Raw genomic sequence first — 23,147 nt, forward strand, 5'->3', positions numbered from 1 at the left:
AGAAGAGTATTATGATGAATGTGCTAAGTCATAGGATAAGCATCTTGAAGAGAATATCTCAAGATGCATATAATACCTTCATCAATTTACAATTTGTAGAATAGATGTGCAAAGAAGCAGTAGGATGGCTTAATCCAATTTTCCAACAATGGGGACCCTACATGAAATTCTTTGATAGTTTAATACCATTGCTAGCCAAGAATCCAAACCTTCTTGATAAGGTTATTGATGTTAAAGAGGGCATGGACAAAGTAAAGGATCTACTACAGTTCTTCATAGGAAAATTGGTAGCAATTCAAAATGAGATGAAAGTCCTTACAAGTGGTTTTTATTATTTAGTTCTTTCTATCCTTGATTCTAACAAGCAAGTAAAGGATTTAAATGAATGGTCTAATTTTTTTGACCATATTGTAGACTTGCCATAGGTGGCATCTATTTTTGAGGGTGATATTGATGAAATTTCTTTAAATGAACTTGTTGATGGCAGAATTCTATTGGAGAATTAGCAATAATTAAAACATGCAAGTGATATACCAAAAGAGAACTCATTGTATGGGAAGCAATCATAGAAATAAAGGCTTTACCAATAGGAGGCAGTTAGAGAAAAAGACAAAATTAAAGATTTGATGCTCCAGCTATCATCTACAATTGTTTTTGTTGTTTCTTTTTGAATTAAGGTGTCATGTATACTTTGAAAAAGTTTTTTGAATTTCTTGTCGTGAAATGACACTTGTCAATCACATTTTCCCTTTGCTTGTTCCAACTGATGCTTATATAAATGAGTTTTCAAGGCATTGTGAGGGTCCGAATGCTTGTAAATTTTTCATTTTTCAAGGAAGTATGGTCAGTCTAGTCATGTGTAGTATGTTTTTTTGTGTTTACATCTAGTTATGTACTTTTGATAATAAAAAGAAGTGATAGAGTCAACAAGATATTTTGGGCTTTTCATTGAGTTTCCATTGGTTATTGTATTAGTCATCAAAAAGGATAATGCAAAAGGGTATTTACACTAGACTTGTGTCACCAATTTCTGTCTCCATTTCATGAGTTTGTTAATTTTGAGATCATTTGAATAAGGTTTGAATTGATTGAATGCAGTCTGGATGGGTTGTATATTGGTTATGTTGTTACTTTTAATTCAATGGATTATGTTAATGCTTCTGTAAATAAGTAGAATTTATGAGTTTATGAAAAAGATATTTCATAAGAATAGAAATATGTGATTATAGTTGATAAAATCAATTACAAATTAATTGAACAAGATGTCCTACTAATAGTTGACTCTTTGCTCCCATAGATAAGGCACTGGTCACATAAATCAGAAATGGTTGAGAGTAAATTCTACTTCTACATGTTAAAACAATTATAAATTCAAAATCATTTTCATTCCATTTTGTTCAAGGTTATAATGCTTGTCACCACTTGTTTATATTTTATTTTTGGGTCTTAGGTGGTTTCTATTTAAAGGAATAATTGTAAACTCAAGGAGAATTGTGAGCAAATTTGCTTATGAGGGATGTGTGTGAATCAGAGTATATCAAGAAATGGATAAATTGTGTAAATATTTGAGATGGAGGATGAGAATTAGAATGAAACTAAATTATGTCTCATACAACCATATCCTTGTGAATCATCCCCTAGGTATAACCACCCTTGTTTTGCAGAACCTAAAGAGTAGAAAACCATCCTTGGTTTTGTTGAAGTTGGGCCAAAGTATTAAACCAATGTATTCTTAAAGGTATATGTTAAAGGTCTATGTATCCCAAAGATAAAGGGAAATAGAAGGAGATTGGTGTTAAGATTAAGGAACCAACAAAGATGGTTCAGATCCATGACTCCATGTCACCTTTTGATATTGAGTTGGAGAAGAAAAGAAAAGAAAAGAAAAGGATGCTTTGGTTAAGAGGTTGGAGATTGTAGAAAATGAATCAGCCATAGCTAAGATAAACAACAAGATTAAATTCTTGGAAAATGCCACGAGGTAGTCGGTAGTTATGCCTAAAGATGGTGATGGATTTAATGACGCAAATAAAAATACTACTAAGGTACCTATTTATTTCTTATCTTCATTTTCACTTAAAGTAGATCTTAATAAATTTGTTGGTGATGTTAGCACTAGTAATACTATGGATAACACTAAGGGAGATGTTGACCATCATCCTAAGATTGATTTATAGAGGAGACCTATCCATTTAGAGGGTTATAGGCAGATATGTTTTGATGGAATTCTTAATAACCCTAACCCCATCTCACAAGAAATAAGGAAAATATTTCCTAAGTTTGCTAGAAATAATGCTATTACTTGTGAGGATCATTTGAGGAGTTTTCTTGATATGATGATTGATTATGAGGTTGAGGCTAAAGATGTTCTCATGAAGTTGTTTGTTCAGTCATTAACTGAAGATGCTAGAGAATGGTTAAAGAGACTTCTTGAATTATCTATTGTTGATTGGAAAGATATTGAATACTATTTCAAAGAGGAATATGGTGACAAGAAGAATCAAAGCTATATCCTAAGTGAATTCAATAATATTAAGAGGTTACCTAATGAGTCTATCATTAAATTCAATAATAGATTCCAAAAAAGGATGTATAAGTTCATGCAAGCCATGTGAATTGATGAAAAGATCTGTTTGATTACCTACATGAATGCTTTTGATGGAAAAATGTCATACCAGCTTAGGGATAAGGAACCTAGGACTTTGGGAGACGTTTTCAGAATTACTATAAATGTAGAGAATAATTTGAGAATTTTAGGGAGGTTGGAAAGTAAAAGAGATGATCCTAGATTGTTTCAAAATAAGGGAAATAGAAAGGAGGATAAAAAAGTTGGAGGTGGAAAAAAGTAAGAGCTTAGTGAGATAAGTCAAGTTCTAAATGCTATAAAGAATCTAAATATCCCCCAACTAAAAAATGATAGGAGTCCCATTGAAAATAGGGTCCCTTATCAATCAAATTTCAATAGATAGAATAGGTTGCAAAATTTCCCCTATAACAACACTTGCAAAAATGGTCAGCCTAGTGTCCCTCCTCCTAAAAATACCAACAACAAGGTGACCCCTGATCCTTTGTCCAAAACCTCAATAAATTTGGTGGATGATGCTAAGTTTTTTGTTGAGCTTACATGGTGCTTTTTATGTCAATTACCCCATGTCGCAAAATCTTGTGCAGTAGCCTTGTCCTTCTCTAAAAATTAGACTGTAGTAGAAAAATGTCAAAAACATGAAGAAAAAAATGATGATGTAGGATGTAACATGTTTGAGTCAGATTATGATTATTTAGATTGTGAAGATTATGATAGAGATGTAAATGAGAAAAAGTAGTTCTAGAATAAAGTGTAGGAGGAAGTATTCTCTGATGAGAGTGATGTTGAAGACAATGTATGCAACATGGTAAATGCCAAAGAAGAGGTCACATTAAGGAAGCCCTATAGGGAAGAGATTGATCAAATTATTGCAAATATCATAGCTCAAGTGCAAACTAGAAACATGGCTCAAAGAGAGGATAATGACAAGGTGGTTGGTATGTTTATAAAAGGAGTTAATCTCAAGAAGGGGGAAATTGTGAAGCCTAAAGAAATCCCTACCATGAAAGTTAAAATTTCCAGTAAGAAATGGGAACCAAAGAAGGTTGATAATTCTAAGGTTTTTGAGTCCCCAAATGATGCTCCCAAAAACTTAGATGAGAAGATACAAAAAGCTATCAGTATAAATGACAAAAATACCAAGGTGTTGTAAACATTTTGGATAAACATCATGACAAAAGGAGTATTTTTATTGATAGCCCATCTGATTCTTCTATAGATATGACTATATTGTTATCATAGGTCACTATCAAAGTCCCTTTGTCTAAATTATTAAGAATTATTGAACATAGAAATAAAGCTTTAGCACAGTTGGGAGGTACTGATATAAAGGTGACACATGAGTGTAATGAAAATCACAATCCCAAGGAAAGGAGTAAAGAAAAGATGAAGGGAAAAGAAGCTGAAATAGTTGTGTCTCAAATTCCTTAGATGTTTTTGGATAAGTCTGTAAATCAATGTTTGGGAAATGTTGATCCATTTTTCTTGAGTATTTTAGTAAATGGTAAGACATTAAAAAATTACATGATTGACTCTGGTGCTTCCAACAGCATGATGTCTTTTGAAATAATAAAGGAATTAGGCTTGAAGGTAGATACTACTCAAGGAAGATGTGCTATGGATAAAAGAGAAGTGACAGTCATAGGTACTATTAATTCCTTACCATATAGATTGATAGCCTATCCTAAGAAAGAGCTTACTATGAGTGTGGTGGTTGTTGATATTCCACCTCAATATGGCTTGTTGTTATCTAGAAAGTGGAGTGCTATCATGGGAGGGAGCTTACAATGTGTTCTATCATTTGCTACTTTTAACATTGAGGGGAAGTTGATAAAAGTAAATAGGGAGCCTAAAAGTATATATATGATAGAAGAGGACATAGAGGATGATATGAAAAACTTTGTGGATATAGATATCAATGCATTATGAGTTGAGGTTTTGACTTTGAAGAAATTGAAGGATAAGTCTTAGATAGAAGTAGAAGTTGATAAAAATATAGACAAGGGTGATTTATGGACTATGTTTTTGATGTGCATACTACAAGGAGGGATCTAGTGCAGGTATTTTGTTGATATCTCCAGTAGCGATAACATACAAATTTTCTTTCACACTAAGTTACCTTTGTACCAACAATATAGAAGAATATGAGGCTTTTCTATTAGGCCTTAGTTTAGCTCATAAGCATGGGATAAAATATTTGCATGTTATAGGAGATTCTAAACTAGTTGTGTCCCATGTAAGGAATGCTTATGCGTTAAAAAATAAAAGATTGAAACAATACATGAATGCTATATGGGATATGATTGAGTTTTTTGATGCATTTGGAATAACTTAGAAAGATAGGACTAATAACAAGATGATAGACTTGTTAGCAAATATAGCAATAAAGCTTGATGATATTACATTTTCTAGTATATCCAAAGTTGAGATTTAAACTAGATCTTTTGTTCTTGATAATGTCTAGAATTGGAAAGTATTTGAAGATGATAAGGATATTCTAAGATTTTTGAATTGCGAGAATATGTTGTCAAGACAAGAAATTGATTGCGTAGCCTATGTATAGAATATAAATGGGAAAGATACTATTTTTGGGGAGGAAGTTGTGCAATTAAAGAAAAATAAAATCCCAAAGGATTTAGTTGTTTTAGAAACTATTTTTGACAACCAAGACAGGTCACAAGTTGATGCCAATAAATATGATGCTAAAGATTTAGAGGAGATAAATCTGAGAACTAAGGGAACACCTAAGAAAGTATACATTAGTAAGAAATTGTCTCCTAAAATTAGGAAAAATTTGATAGACCTGCTAAGGAAATATAGACATGTGTTTGCATGGTCATATGATGACCTAAAGGCTTATAGAGAGGACCTTTTTCATGAAATCCCTTTAAAACTAGATGCTAAGCCCTTTAGACAAAAACAGAGGCCAATAAATCCAACCTTGGCTCCTAAGATGCAAGAAGAATTGATCAGGTTAAAAGATGTAGGAATCATAAAGGCCATTAGACATTCCTCTTAGGTATCCAATTTAGTGCCAATAAGGAAGAAATATGGAGATATGAGGTTGTGTGATTTTAGCAATCTTAATATATCTTCATTAAAAGATAACTATGGTTTGCCAAACATGAAGGCTATGTTGCAAAAGGCCACTGGTTCAGAACTTATGTATATGATGGATGGATTTTAAGGTTATAATCAAGTGGTTGTTAAGGAATGAAAATAATTTAAGATTTCTTTCACCACTCTATGGGGTACTTATGTGTATTTCAAGATACTTTTTGGGCTTACTAATGTTGGGACCACTTTTCAACATGCAATTAATGTATCTTTTTTTGACATTACTGATAAGTTGTTGGTTGTATATAAGGATGATTTTATTGTTTATTCTAAGGATGAGAATGATCATTTCATGCATCTAGAGAAGTTATTTATGAGAACAATCATTGCATGCATCTAGAGAAGAAAAATGGAGATATGAGGTTGTGTGGTTTCAGGGATCTTAATATATCTTCATTAAAAGATAACTATGGTTTGCCAAACATGGAGGCTATGTTGCAAAAGGTCACTGGTTTAGAACTTATGTCTATGATGGATGGATTTTTAGGTTATAATCAAGTGGTTGTTAAGGAATGAAAATAATTTAAGATTGCTTTCACCACTCCATGGGGTACTTATGTGTATGTCAAGATGCTTTTTGGGTTTACTAATGCTGGGGCCACTTTTCAATGTGCAATTAATGTAGCTTTTCCTTACATTATTGATAAGTTTTTGGTTGTATATTAGGATGATTGGATTGTTTATTCTAAGGATGAGAATGATCATTACATGCATCTAGAGAAGTTATTTATTAGAGCCCTTAAATATGGTATCTCTTTAAACCCTAGGAAGTGCAATTTTGGTGTTACTAAGGGAAAGTTGTTAGGACATTTAGTTGGAAAGAATGGAGTAAGGATTGACCTTGAAAGGGTAGAATCAATAGATAAAATCTAAAATCCCAAGAGTGTTAAGGGAATTCAGTCATTTTTTGGATAGATTAACTTTCTCAAAAGATTTGTGACTAATTTTGTAGAAATTAGTAGACCTATATCAAGGATGCTAAAGAAAGGGTCTGAGATAAACCGGGATGGAAATCCTAGCACTGTATTCCACAAGATTAAAAAAGCTATTAAGGAATCCCCTATTCTCAGAGCACCAAATTATGACAAACCAATGCATATATTTTATTTTTCTTCATTTTAGACTATTGCTGTGGTAATGTTACAGAAAAATGAGGAAGGTTATGAGCATCCAATTAGATTTTTTAGAAAATTATTGTAGGCAACATAACCCAAATATGATATAATTGAGAAACAAGTGTATGCATTTGTGAAAGGAGTAAAGGATTTTAGATGTTACTTAATGGGAGCCACTGTTATTGCATTTGTTCCTACGACTGTTGTAACAAACATTTTTTCACAACAAGAGATATTTGTTAGGAGATGTAGATGGATTAATAGAATACAAGAATTTAACATTGATATTCAGATCACTAAACTATTTAGGGGTCAAGGTTTGGCCAAATTGATGACAGAAGCCAATTTAGAGGCAAACCAAATCAATTAACTTGATAATAGTTGTAGGGATAATCTTTGTGATATGGATACCTTTGATTGGTATAGAGATGTGATCTATTACTTGCAAAACATGAAATATCCACAGGATTAATAGACAACTAGAAAAAATCTTTGAAGTTGTAGGCCATAAGGTATGTCATAGTGTAAGGGAAATTGTGGTGGAGAAATATGGATGGGGTCCTTTTGAAGTGTGTAGATGAACTTGAGTCTAAAAGGATATTAAAAGATATGCATGAAGGTGTATGTGGTGGTCATTATATGGAAAAACCTACTACTCATAAAGTTCTAAGGGCTTGTTTTTGGTGGCCAACACTTTTTAGAGACGCTCATGAGTTTGTGAAAATATGTGATACTTGCCAAAGTTTTAGTGGCAAGTTAAATTTTTTTGGGAATTTACCATTAAGAATTGTTGAAGTGCAAGCACCTTTTCAACAATGGGGAATTGATTTCATAAGTGAGATCTCAAACAAGTCTAGTGGTGGACATTCTTGGATCCTAGTAGCTATTGATTACTTTACTAAGTGGGCCAAAGCAATTCCTACTAAGAATGCAGCAAGTAAAGTAGTGATTAATTTCATTCTAAATAATATTGTGACTAGGTTTGGATGCCCACAGAAGATTGTAACTGATAATGCTATGTGTTTTAGATTTGAGGAATATAATAATTTTTGTAACAAATATAGTATTAAAAAATATACATCCTCACTTCATCATCCTCAAGCGAATGGTTAGGCAAAATCAAACAATAAAAGTATACTAAAGATTATCAAAAGAATCTTAGGAGACAACAAGAAGGCATGGGATTCAAAATTTCCATTAGCTCTGTGGGTTGATAGGGTTACTATGAAAAAAGCCATTGGATGTGCCCCATTTGATTTGGTTTATGACACACAAGCTAGAATTCCACAAAATAACCCAAAGGAAATGTATAAATTTGTTCAACTTTATGAAGATGATATCATTGATGAGATGTAGCTTAGAATGGATGATATTTTGCAATTAGAAGAAACAAGGAGAGAGTCTTCTATTTAGAATGCCAAGTTACAATCATAGATGAAGCACTTATATGAAAAAAGGGCCATTGAGAGGAAATTTGAAATAGGTGACATGGTATTAATGTGGAATGCTAGAATGGAAGATAAATGAAAGCATGGTAAATTTGATTCCATTTGGCTTGGCCCATACAAAATTTGTGATATAAATGGTGAAGGCTCATAGTTTTTGAAGGATTTAATTGGAGATGTTCTTGAATTGCCAGTTCATGGATAATTCTTGAAGAGGTACTTTTCCTAAAAGTATCTATTTTCCATGAACAATAGTTTTAGGTTTTTTTGTGTTCGTGTACATTTTGTATATTTTGCAAATATTTGTAAGTATCTTATACAACCTATTTCCTTGTTTCTATTATTTTTCTTTGTGCTTTCTAAAGAATTTGTCATAGCTATATCAAGTATGTGGTCTGTTCTACCCTAGATTCTGAATTCTTGCATAGACTCAAGTAGTTTATCATCCCCAGAAAAGCCACTATTGGTTTGATTTTTCATAGTGTAGAGAAGTTCAAAAATTCTGGTGAAAAAATTATTTAAGTCATTGTATCCTATAGATTAGGGTTTCTTTCCTTATAATATTTAAATTTTGTGTTACCCTAGTCATGCCTTGGTTTCTATGTTGTTTGGGTTTTATTAAAAATAGCATAATGTTTGTAATTAACACAACCATTAAAATGCCCTAAGTTTATTGGAACCCTAGGTTATTTTTTAAAATTTTAAAGGGTTTGTGAAGCACCTAAATTCCTCCTTTTATGGTCTTATGGTGTTAGAGTTTTCCATAAGAATGAAATGCTTTCTTGCTCATGTTTCTGTGGCCATGCTTCACCAAGCAGCATAGAGGTGTAAGGGAATTCGTACTTCATGAGGATATGATCATGTATTCTGTAATAGTAGAATGGTCCACTCTAGCATCCTTTGGTCTTATGATTGGCCATTGGGTGGAAAGGTTTAAAGGTTTTTATTAATTTAGAGATGAGCTTATGGTTCCATTGTGATAAGTCAAGTGGAAGAGAAAAAGGAGTTCATTTAAATATTTTTGGTCATATGTTGTTTTGTTAAGTGTAAGAGCATAATAGGTTTAAAAGTGACCATGTTAGATGGTTCTATAGGAATATGAGTAAAGTGTTGAGCAGATGAGCAGAGATGTCTTGTGGTTTGATCTATGAACTCATGTTACATAGAATGGCTTAAAGGCGTAATGTCTTGAGATGGCGTAGAGGATGGCTCATGAGAAGACATAAAGTGGTTTTATGGTTCTACATGTAAGAGGGACTCATAAGAGTGAAGTAAACTTTAATTTTGTTTATGTGCCTTCACTACTTTGACTTGCAAGTAACCATAAAGCAATTTTATAAAGAGAAGCATCTATATGGGACCTACTAAGTTGTTAGATGGGCCCTAATGAGAACAAATCAAATTGTGACACATGATACATGTCAGATGGGCTCAGTCCACATGGTAGATGACTTAAATTTTTCATTTTGCATGTGCCTAAGATGAATAGTGATGTTCTTTTCTATTTCCCTAAGATTTGATTTGGGTCATTGATAGTGAAAAGATAAAATCCTCATTACATCCTTACAATTGCATGGTCAGCATAGGAACAAAGAGTTGTTTCATCTTTATCTTCATGGATACAAATTAAGTCTAAGCATATAAGCATAAAAGATAAATGAGGAGATGAAAAGAAGGCTTTATGCTTATACGAGAAGAGTGAAACATAAGAACAGGATGTGAATTATAAAAGCTTTTTGATGTTATGAGTATGAGGTAACCCAAAGAGGCATAAAGGAGAATAAAAGAGTATTAAAAAGCATTACGATGCCATGGGTAAAGACCTAAGCATATGAACAAAAGATGGATGTGTAAAGTGTTATGATGCTCCAAATGTTGAAATGAGCATAACAGTATAAGGAAGGTTTCTAGAGGCTCTGGTGGCATGTGTGCATATGAGCATAAAGGGTAAAGTGAAATTTGTAACAAAGTCTTTATGCTAGTATAATGAGATTGTTGAGGCATAAGCACATAAGGATCTGATAGGAAGGTTTGAGATTCTACAGTATAAAGGGTTGCATAAAAGAGTAAAAGGAATTTCAATGCAATGCTTAAGAAACTCTAGTGTTTCTATGCTTGGAACATTCTAAAGTATCACTCGATAGATGTAAAGGCTTGCTAAGTGTATCTCTGGGGTTACAAAGATTGAAAGGTTTTGACTTAGTGTGTAAAATGAAGATCAAAATTGGAAAAGAAAGTGACTGAGGTATCATACCAATTCAGAAGAAAGGACAAATTCACCATGGCCAAGTAAAATAAAATACTGAAAAGTACATCAGGATTGAATTTCATGGTTGATATTCCTTGCTGACAGCTTATGAAGATGGTATTAAAAGCTCATGCATGCAAAATTTATTAAAAGGCTAGTAGGTTGCATGATTAAACCATATAGATTTGATTGAATGTCAGAATATTTTCCATTTTGAAGAACTTGTGTTTCTATTTTGAAATTCAAAAGTATCCATAGCTTCATGATTTATGTGTTACTATTGTAAGAGTTTGAGATATAATTTCCAGAGAAAATGGCTAACAAGGAAGTTGAAGAGGTTCCTGTGGAAGAAGTAGAGGTTGAAGGTGAGGGTGATGATGTTGTAGAGGTTATAGTCAAAGGAAAAAGGAAAAATATTTCTGTAAAAATAGAGAAGAAGTCAAGGGTTAGGAAGCCAAACAAGCATGCAAAAGACTAGCTAAAAATTCTTTCCAGGTCATCCAATGCCATTTCAACAAATGACCATATTTTCAAAGAACCTTACTTCTTGGTCAGGGATGCAAAATGCCCTAGGATTGATGGTTTTAATCTATTTTTGTATTTCTACCAAAATAGAACTGAAAACATATAAATCTACAACCCATGGAACATGAACATGGTAAAATTAATCTTCCTAAAAGTATTTGTTGATGTGAACTTGTTAAAGGCATTGATAAATTCTTAGAATCTAGTCACCAAGGCATTTCAAATGCATAATGAAAATTTTTTATGCACACAAGATAGATGTTCCTTGATACAAGCTTTTGGATTAGAAGGAAAAATAGATGTACCTATTGACATTGAAGATTTACAAGGGAAATTTGGGAGGAATAAGACCCATTATTTGAATAATGTGATGCTTCTCCATATTCCTTACAATGTCAAGAAAGCAAGGAGGATGCCAAAGAAGGTAGAAGATGCTTTGCCCATGAGTAGGTTTAAGAATTACTTGAAAAATACTATTTATGGATTGCACAAAGTTCTAGTAAGTGATGATGCAGATGACTATGTGTATGGGTCCTTGTTTTTAATGGCATGTGACATACAAGACCCTTTCCATAATAGAGAATATGACTATGTGGGATTCATCATGGAGAGCATGCACCATAAAATTGTTAATGAAAAGAAAGGAGAATTGAAGGATTTCAACTTCCACCATTACTGATTACAACATTGGTTACATCAGCCATGACTTTATTGATCAAACTTCTGATGAATTTTGTGAGTTACCTATGCAACTATGAACTCATATCTGAGATAGAAATTTCCATTATTCAAATGCACTTGTGTTCTTTAATTTTTTTCAGTTTTTTAATTATGAGGCAATTGGACCATACTTTCTTTAGGGCCCCAAATGTTTTGAAAACCTTGCTTAGATGCTCCTTTTTGGATGAGAAAACTAAATTGGATCATAACTAGGGGAAAATATTTTTGTTTAAGGAGTGCACATTGATGAGAGTGTATGCATTCTCATAGCCTTCTAAAATATTGCCTAAATATATACCTCCTAGAATAGCTATTATTAAATTCTTTTTCCAATTTCTATTAATGAACAAAGAGATGATTCCTCCCTCTCTGCATAAACCCACATTTGTTTGTAGAAGTTTCAAGGTAGGAGATTTTGAAACTGGGAAAAATGCATATGAAGAACTAAGTGAGTACCTAGAGAAATATAATTTTTCTACTGGGCCTTATAGGATGTATGACACAGAGAACTACATTACAAATGAGGTTAAAGCCATCAGGGGTTACATTTTACCTCATAGCAAGCTAGTCCCTAGAGAAGATTCAATTGCTAACATAGTAGTAATAGGGGAAGCTGATGAGCTATTAGGAAAATATGGTGAAATAAGGAAGGTGGAGGAGGGCTTAAAAAGGACTAACCCTGATTTCAAAGGTTTATATATAGAAATTCCATACCCTGGTAACTTGAGAAAGATAGTAGATAACTTTGATTATATCATGTCTCAAATGTGAAATGAGCTAGAGGGAGAGGAGGGCACTATGAAAAGAGAATCCCTTGAGCTAGATGTGCAATTGGAGGTTGATTTTGAGGAGGAGCAGCAATCATCTTCAACTTGGGTGCCAAAAGGAAACAAGAGACAAGAAATAATGCACATCCTAGAGAGGGTGGTGAGTAGGGCCTTACAAGTAATGCCTGAAAATTATGTATATTTTGCTAACATCAGCCAAAATTACTTGCATCAAAGGGAAACAAAGGAAGGAAAAGCCTCTAGTGATCTACAAATCCTAGCTTCTAGATTGGATGATAAATTCATCCAATCTAAAAAATTCATTGAGGATGATGATTTCATTAAATAAATAGAATTTAAATTTTTTTTGTATAAAATAAAGAAAAATAAGCTCACATTGAGCCTCATGCCAGGAGAGGATCCTCAATAAAAACAAAGAATTGGTTCATAAATAACTATCTTATGATCCAAATAGTGAAACAATGACCCCTGCAGAAGCCAGGGAGTTAGTGCATAGGAGTGGTATGATTTTGATACCAAATTCTATTGAGAGGGCTTTTGTTCTTGATCAAATGAGGAGACACGACAAAGCAATTAGCTATGAATCTAGTAGTAGTGAAGGATTGAAGAGGGGGTTTAGGATTCAACATAGACACAAAGACCCTAGTAGTGTGTAGTGTTACCCTTGACACCAAAAAGCCTAAAATGATGGACATACAAAAGATTGCATAGGGAAACATGATTGTTTAGACATTAGATAATACTACTGGAAAAAAGATCTCTAGCCTAGTCAAACATTTTGCACTCATGAATGAGGCTAAGGTAGATAAAATTGAGGATAGGTTAGGTGTTGCATACAATGAATGTCTAGATGTCAAAATTTTTAATGAGGAGCTGCTCAAGATGAGCTATGTGTGAAAGTAAAAGATAGAGGGGTTGGAAGTGAGAATTTAGAGCCAGGAAACAAAGGTGGCATCCTTGAAAGACCAACTCAAGACTGTATTAGAGGCACAAGATGCGCCTAGAAAAGTGGAAGAGGAAAGGCACACTATAGAAGTAGAAGCCCAAATAGAAGATATACCTATAGGGGTGATAGTGCTAGTGCCTATGGTTAATATGGAAGAAGAGGTTACCCAATTTGACAATACAACAAAGAAGAGTTTTATGATGAATGTGCTAAGTCATAGGATAAGCATCTTGAAGAGAATCTCTCAAGATGTATATAATGCATTCATCAATTTACAATCTATAGAACATATGTGCAAAGAAGTAGTAGGATGGCTTGATCCAATTTTCCAACAATGGGTACCCTACATGCAATTCTTTGATAGGTTAATACCATTGCTATCCAAGAAGCTAGACCTTCCTAATAAGGTTCATGCTATTAAAGAGGGCATGGATAAAGTAAAGGATCTACTATAGTTCTTCATAGGAAAATTGGCAGCAATTCAAAACAAGATGAAAGTGCTTACAAGTGGTTTTTATTCTTTAATTCTTCTTGTCCTTGATTCTAACAACCAAGTAAAGGATTTAAATGAATGGTCTAATTCTTTTGACCATATTGTAGACTTGTCATAGGTGGCATCTATTTTTGAGGGTGATATTGATGAAATTGCTTTAATGAACCTATTGATACTCTATTCAAAATTGAAACTGAGATGAATAGGTTTATCACAAAGGAAAAAGTGATTATAGATGCTAGATGGTAGAATTCTGTTGGAGAATCAGCAACAACCAAAACATGTGAGTGGCCCACCAAAAGATAAGTCATTGTATAGGAAGAAATCACAAAAATAAAGGCTTTACCAATAGGGGGCAATTAGATAAAAAGACAAAATTAAAGATTTGATGCTCTAGCTGTCATCTACAACTATTTTTTGTTGTTTCTTTTTGAATTAAGGTGTCATGGATATTTTGAAAAAGTTTGTTGTATTTCTTGTTGTAAAAAGACACATGTCCATCACATTTACCCTTTGATTATTGCAACTCATGCTTATATAAATGAGTTTTCAAGGCATTGTGAGGGTCCAAATGCTTGTCTATTTTTCATTTTCCAAGGAAAGTATGATCGGTCTGATCATGTGAGGTAGTTCTTTTTGAGTTTGCTTCCAATTATGTACTCTCTGATTGAAGTGACAAAATCACCAAGATATTCTAGGCTTTTCATTAAGTTTCTATTGGTTATTGTATTAGTCATCAAAAAGGATAATGCAAAAGGGTATTTACACTAGACCTATGTCACCAATTTCTATCTCCATTTCATGAGCTTGTTAATTTTGAGATCATTTGAATAAGGTTCAAATTGATTGAATGTAGTCTAGATGGGTTGTATATTGGTTATATTGTTGCTTTTAATTCAATGGGTTATGTAAATGCTTCAGTAAATCAATAGAATTCATGAGTTTATGAAAAGGATATTTCATGAGAATAGAAATAGGTGATTACAGTTGATAAATTCAATTACAAGTTAATTGAACAAGATCTCCTACTAATAGTTAACTCTTTTCTCCCATAGATAAGGCACTGGTCACATAAATTAGAAATAGTTGAAAGTAAATTTTGCTTCTACATGTCAAAATAATTATAAATTCAAAATCATTTTCATTCCATTTTGTTCAATGTTATAATGCTAGCCACCACTCATTTATATTTTATTTATGAGTCTTAGGTGGCTGGTATTTCTAGGAATAATTGTAAACTCAAGGAGAATTGTGAGCAAATCTGCTTGTGTTGTAAATTCAAAATCATTTTCATTCCATTTTGTTCAATGTTATAACGCTAGCCACCACTCATTTATATTTTATTTATGAGTCTTAGGTGGCTGGTATTTCTAGGAATAATTGTAAACTCAAAGAGAATTGTGAGAAAATCTACTTATGAGGGATGCGTATGAATCAAAGAATATCAATAAATGGATAAATTGTGTATATATCTAATATGGAGGATGAGAATCATAATGAAACTAAATTAAGTCTCATATAGCAATATCCTTATGAATCATCCCCTAGGTATACCCGCCTTGGTTTTGCAAGACCTAAATAGTAGAAAACCATCCTTGGTTTTGTTGCAGTTGGGCCAAAGTGGTTTTCAAATGTAATTGTCAATGGAAAATAGCTAATCCTTAGATTATGTGGTATTATCACTTTGGTATTGGGCACTTTGTTGTTTGATAGTTTTACACCAATAGAGTGTTAACACACTTAACTAATTCTTCAATTTATGTCAAGTATAATATAGAAGGTGAGCTATAGTGTATGCCGAGTCAAAAAATTCAATACGTGCTTAGCAATATTTAAGTTCCAAGTGAAGTTAAAGTGGTGAGCAAAGTATAGATGCCAAGTCACTAGAGATGCTGAGTGAAATAGAATTGTTATAGGAGTTGAGTGAGCTAGTTTTACTACATGTGCCTTGCATTAGCAACCAGTATCTGGTAAGTAACATAGAATCAACATATGAGTTTGTGCCTTCACAAACTCAAATGTAAACTATTTTTTGAGCCGACATAGGATGAATCTCAAAGGATCTTGAAGATAAGATCAAATCTTTTGCATTGCATATGCAATCAACATGTAGCTAGTAGGAAAAATGGAGAAGGCATGCAACCAATAGGAAAAGTGCAAGAAATAAGCAAGAAATGAAGATCTAATATTGATTGTAGATTCATACCTAACCCTAAGTCTTTGAAATATTTAAAAAGAGAATGAAACCCCATTGTATGCATGGATGAGAGAAGTGTATGGGTGAACTATAGTGATATTCAGAGAGGAATTTGAAAGACTATGTGAAGAACAGAGCAACATTACAGAATCTAGTTGTTGAAGAAAAGAGTTTCAAAACTTCATAGAGTGACATATTAGATCAAGTGAGGATTAGATCAACAAAGAGAAGAATAGAGATATTGACAATTGAAGATCGCAAGTAATCAAGTCAAGGTTTTCTAATACTCTCTAGTAATTATATTAGGTATGGAAATCCTATGGACTTAGGTTGGCCTAGTAGCCATTTGTAAATCCTTTAACAAGGTGGCATTCAAAGTGAATGTGTAGAAGTCCTTTACCTAGGCCTACTTTTATTAGGGTAGTGAAATCCTTTAACTAGGTCACTTTTAACAAAGTATAAAGTCTTTAACAAGAGAGGCCTTTCATAGGGCATACCATTGGAAGTGGTCAAACATTGTAACCTCGAATAGTTACACATTGTTGCAATGATATTTTGTGGGTGTCATCCCCACCCCAGTTTTACCTTCTCATTTTGGAGGGTTTCTGGGATACCAAATTTATGTGTTGTCTATTTTCATGCATGTCTTTACATTCATGTTTATTATTTGAATTAGATGCATGTGAATGGTTTCAATTAAAAGAAGTGGAAAAGGCTAAAGTTGGTTACATCTAATTCACCCCCCTCGCCTCCCCTAGAATGAGGAGCTTTGCACCTTAGAGGAAAGGTCTAGAAATGGAAGTCTAAAAATTTAGGTAGATCATAGAGAATTAGGCAATTGACATACAACTTTCTTTACATGCCTTGGAAGAAGCTAGAGGAGAATTGAAGAAATCCTTAAAAAGAAGAAAAGAGATTGCCATAGCTGAGAATGACACACAGTACAAGGAGATTGATACCTCAAATCTATTATCAAATGGAGACTCTGAGGAGTATGATGTAGTAACAGCAAACCTAATGGAGAGGAATAGAGATCAAGTAGAAGAAATTGGGATACTCAAGCTTGAAGAAGAATCACAAGCCATGATGCTTTGTAAAGTGGTTGAATAGAAGAAAAGAGCCATTGAAGACAAGTCTATGATAGAAGAAGACAAGAGAAACCTTGCCAATAGACTAGAAGAAAAGTCAATTGAGCTTGTAAGAATTTAAAATATGTAGCTAGACACCCTAAGTTAGATGATGAATGCACATCATGAATTGAATGCCAAGGACACTGAGATCTCTACACTAAAGATGCAAAATGAACAATTGCAAAATGACCAGAAAAGATAGAGGGAGATTGTAAAAAGCTTCAACAAACCTAATGAGGCCATAAAGTACTTTGAGAAGCTACTAAAATCACCTAGGGCAAGTAATGATACTTCAGGACAAGGTTAGATCAGCACTAAACAAGGAGAGTCTTCCAAGACTATAGAAGAAAGGGGTATCAAAGCTAAGAACACTAAACCTACTTGTCATTTCTATGGTAAAAAGGGACATACCTCTAATTTATGCAGGATCAAGAATACCTATCAGCATAACAAACCTTAGAATGCAAGTCATTGTCATAAGTGCAAAAAGCAAGGACAGCAAGCATACAATTGCAGGACTAGGACTATCAGATCACAAAAATTTGAAGGTCACTACTACAATTACAAGAAGTATGGACATAGAGCCTTTGAGCATAGATCAAAGCCTATGTGGACATCAAATTAGGTAGAAAGGGAAGGTAACCATGGACATCATTACAATTGGGACTATAATACCAAGTATAGTTGTCATTACCATCAAGAATATGGACACATTCCTGAAAATTGCATAAGGACACATTTCAAAGGGAACTACAATAGATGGTTGAGTCAAACAATATGTTTTAGTTGCTTGAAGACTGGTCATATAAGTAGGAATTGTCTAACCAAGTCAAAGGCACCCAACTCAAAGAATGACAAAGGCAAATAGAAGGTAGATGTTGAACACATCAAAGGAGAAATGAACAAGACATTAAAGAAGAAAGATGTGAGAAACACATGAATTGAAGGGATCACTTCACCTAATAGGTCAAGTGGTCATACTTCATCAAACTAAGCAAGAAAAGGCATAAGGGACTAATTTACAAATATTTATCATACATCAGTTCGTAGACAAGAAAGTATTCAAAGGAATAGATCGGCATAAAAAAAGATGCAAAGTCAAAAGTTCAAAGATTTCATAAGTGTTGTTGAGTTTCTCTTAGAAGCTGAGTAAAATTCAATACAAGCCAAGTTGATTTTGAAGACTATAGGAACCGATTGATTAGTAGGAGCCGAGTTGGTAGAGGGAGTCGAGTAAAGAAGAAATCTTAGTTGAAGCCAACTAAGTAATACTCCAATGGAAGCCAAGTGGTGGAAAGACAATGGAAGCTGAGTAATGTAGAATCCTTTAGTAGCTAAGTGGATAGTTGTAAATGTACTGAGCATTAAATGCAATGAAAATATGGTATAATATCTCATTTTCATTCATTTTTCTTCATCAAGAATGAAGAGAAAAGATGAGAAAGAGCATAGAGTGAATCCAAAGTAGTGAATCCCTTGTATAAGATGATTTCAACAAAATTTTAGCATGATTCCATTGAGTTCAAGGTATTTAGGATTATGTCAAGCTACACAGTTTCATGTTTCCATTGTGTTGAAACCATAGATTGTGTAAAATGGCATCTAGCTCTAGAAAAGCTTAGGAGAAGGAATCATTTAAGGTCCAATTAGTATCAAAAGAGGTTAGACAACTTGATTTTAATCCTATCCTAGAGGTTGCATACAAAAATGACCTAGCTAGAGCCCTTTCCATCATACCCCCAAAAATTGTAATTGTTCAAGACGTAAGGAAATGCTATAACTGCAAAATTAAAGCCATAGGTGACATGGAAATGAGGGACACATGAGAAATTATGTGAGAATGGAGTGTTGAAGGAAGAATACAAAATTATTGAAAACAAAGGTTTAACGCATGCCCTAGAATTCCCCACTATTTTCCAGACAGAATTGATTAGACTAGTATTGAGCCAAATGCATGATGGTAGCTTATGGTTGGAGGATGATCCCATAAATATCACAAAGAAAATTGTACATAGAGTGATAGGGTATCCAACCCTAGATTGGCCAAAAACTCTTAGGAGTGATGCCAAGGGGGTGATTGAGAAAAACACAGGTGCAAAATGGAATAAAAGAGGGATGACAATTAATACCATCCAAAACCCTCTAGTTGACTTTGTAGTAAGAGTCATTGCACATAAATTCTACTAGTCTAGTAGACTCAATAGTGTTCCTTATATTGTTGTACATGTTGGATACAAACTAGTGAAGAAGGATCATACATATGATCTTGTAGAGTTACAACTACAATAGATCAATGAAAATCTAGTAGAAACTAGAAGAACAAAGGTTGCACAATGCAAATTTGGTGAATTTTGATATGTATTTTCTTTTATGTTCATAATGAATTATCTTCTTTTGGTAAAGTGGCATGGATAAATGATAGGTCAATTATAGCTCAAGTCAATGAATACATAGAGTAGATGGGAGCTAATTTTGAGACCTTGGTGACAAGTTATTTTGAGGATTTTAACAAATCAATGAACCAAAGGCTCAAAATTTTAGTTTCTTTGGTATAAAAACATGTAAATGATGTATGCTTCCTTGTAGATATAGATTATGCATACATTCAAGATGCCATTGCAAGAGTGAGATGACTGAAACCTCTTGGGTATTATAAATATAGACAAAGCATTAGCAACCATAACTGTTTTATTAGCAAAGGAGATTGATAAAGATTCACCACATTTTGGAACATATAATGTGGCAAGATCCAAAGTGGATATGAACTTGAAGACTGCCTCCACTTTGAAGAAGAAAGACAAGTTAGTAAAAAAGTTGGAAGCCAAATTTGGGGAAGGTACTACAGAAGAAGCAGAAGAAGAAGGTGAAGATGTTGAGGGAGATGAAGAAGAGCAAGATCAAGGGCCACTTGTCCTAACCCAAGTTATGGGGGAGGATAAAAATGAAGAAGAAGGTGTCAAGCAAGAAGCACCAAAGGCTAAGACTAAGAAATGAAAAGCTTAGAAGTAGCCAGTTGCATAGCCTCAAGGAAAGAAGAAGAAACCTGCAAAGCCAAGTCTAGCCAAGCCAACTACAAGGGTTGACACCAGGGCTACAACATAAGGGGAAAAGGTGAAGGAAAAACAAAAGACAACAGAATAAGAAGGGCCTGCAGAGTAGTAGAAGAAAAGAAGGTATGTTGCAGCCCTAGAATCAGACAAGGAAAGAACAGAGTTTGATGAGGATTAATTTAGATTGGTAAGTCATTCAACCACTTCTAAATTGGAAAAAAATAGTAATAATATTAGAGATAATGTAGATTTATTTGGTCTAAAGACCATTGAATTCAATAATTTTTCTAAAGAACAAAAAAACATAGTGGAAGAATCTATCTACACTATGATGGCTAAGTTCAAGACTATACCACTTGAACTAGATACTTCAATGAGTAAGAAACTAGACTCATTGGTTGAGAATAAGTGGCATTACTATCTTAAGATGGAGAAATGAATAAGGGAATCTACATTGGCCCATGTAATGCTAGAACTTACGAAAGGTCAAATAACAAAGGCTAGCAAAAAGCATGGAAGAAAATTTGCACCCAAATACATAGCCTTCAAAATTTTGCAAAACCAATCTGAAGATGTCCAAAAATCCACACAAATGTGGAAATTGAAATATGGTTTGACAATATAAAGGAAGGAAAAGAAGACCCATTTGAGGGTAGGAATGATGATGAAGAAGAGGAGAATGAGAAAGAGAAAGAAAGAGAGAAAGAAATAGATGAAAGAGAGAAATAGACAGTGGAGAAGACCTATGGTGTAGAGGCAACAACTAAAGAGCAACAAACTGAATAGAGTGTCCAAGACACACAATTACCACCACCAAGTCCTCTACATACAACAAATGTAGAAATAGTCATTGTGAAGGATGTTCCTAACACCTCAGGTTAGAACATCAATCCCCTAACTATAGAGGATCTCAAAAAGATCTTGCACCAATCTACATTGCAGGCACAACTTTGTACAAATCTAGTATTGGCGAGTGTTGATGAACTGTAGAAAGCTATAGTAGAAATAACTAGGGAGAAGGATATCATACAAGAACAAACTACACAACCTCCCACAACTAGAGCAAATCAACCTAGAGAGCATGAAGAACATGACAAAATTGATAAGGTTGATTCTACAATAAAGGTAACAACTACTAGTGAGGAGCAAACAAAGGAACAAATAGGACAAGATTTTCCTACATCATAAAGTCAAGGTGCACCTCCTCAAATTATCATCATTGATCAAGGTAGTAGAGAAGAGGATAAAGAAGAGGAGAAAGAAGAGGAGAAAACCCCTAAGGAACAAGAGACAATACAAATGTTGGTAAACTTGCCTACCTCAGGGACTCCCAATAAGAAGCTAAGCATTGATGTAGTCCCATTGTAGATTTCAGCACTAGGCTTGAGCACTACTAAGGTTGCAAGGGTACTTCACTATGGAGACCCTACACTTGTTGAAGAAATAGTCATACCTAGCTATGACTCAAAAACCATGAACTTGCAATAGATAAATGAAGTGAAAGAGGTAATAGAGAGGAGAAAGAGGCAAGAGATACTCATAAATGAGTATAAGCAAAAGCAAGCACTAGTGAAATTTAAATAAATATTTCCTGATGCATTCAGCTTGCAAGTACGTGATAAAACCCAACCCATTATAGAGTAATTGTCCAACATCATGGACCAGGTATAGAATAAGGACCTAGAAACTAATGTCAAATGATTAGAATGGTGAGAAAAGAAGTTTTAGATGAAATTGAATGAGAAGATATCAAGTGAAATAACACTTTCACATGTTGAATTGGCAAAGAAGATTGAAAAAGTGAAGCAAGTACTTTAGAATGTATTCTCATTATACAAAAAGTTGTGTGATTCTTCATATTTCACATAAGAAACAAGCCAAAGGATACTAAGCTTGGAGCAAAATCTAAAGATTTCTAGCACACTCAGCTAACAAAAGGTCTATCTCAAAGTGAGAAGCATTTTGCAGCTACACTTCACACACAAAAGAAACTAGCTATGTTGACACTAGATGAGGCCAATATTAAGGCCAAATTGATGTAGATTCAATCCTCCATAACTCCACATCTAGCAGTACTCCATAAGGAGTAGTCCTATGTAGAAAATGTTCTAAAGAAAGATCCAAATCTCTCTACTTTAGAAGGCCTTGTTCATCTTGTAGTAGAGATAGCAATCCAACACAAGTCTTTGGAGATAGCTTTAGATAATTGGGATGCTTCTCTCAAGATGATTATGGAGGTAAATAATTTTTTTTTGGAAAAGTATTCTATTTATCCTTAGGACCCTTTGACATAAGTGTCAGAAAGGGGGAGATAAATAATGTTTTACATATAGTATGTAAATAGAAAGGGGGAGATATATTATTTTGGGGAGATGTGAATAAGAATGGTTACATTCTTTGCTAGAAGCAATAAAGAATATCCAAAGGGGGAGATATTAAATTTCACATTTTGAGGTAGTAAAAAGCCAAAAGGATGCAAAACAGCAAGGAGGTGTGAAAAGGGTATACATACAGAGTACAGGAAGCAGAAATAGGGTACATAGATACAATAAAGGTAGGTAAAGCAAAAGGTATCCGATATATCAGCATGAGACACATTCAACACAAGAATTATGGTTACAAGAAAGGTAATGACACATCAGCTTAGGGGGAGTTACAAGGTTTTGAGGTATACAATATTTTGAATAACTTTTTTGAAGTCTTGTACATATGATGAACAGAATATGTAGTATACTCACAAAGATCAAATTCATAAAGTTCAGTTAAGTGTTTTTGCCACTCATGTCAAA

Source organism: Cupressus sempervirens, chromosome 8 (assembly GCF_028749045.1).
Source record: "Cupressus sempervirens isolate cs-2001-9-10 chromosome 8, ASM2874904v1, whole genome shotgun sequence".
NCBI lineage: Eukaryota > Viridiplantae > Streptophyta > Pinopsida > Cupressales > Cupressaceae > Cupressus > Cupressus sempervirens.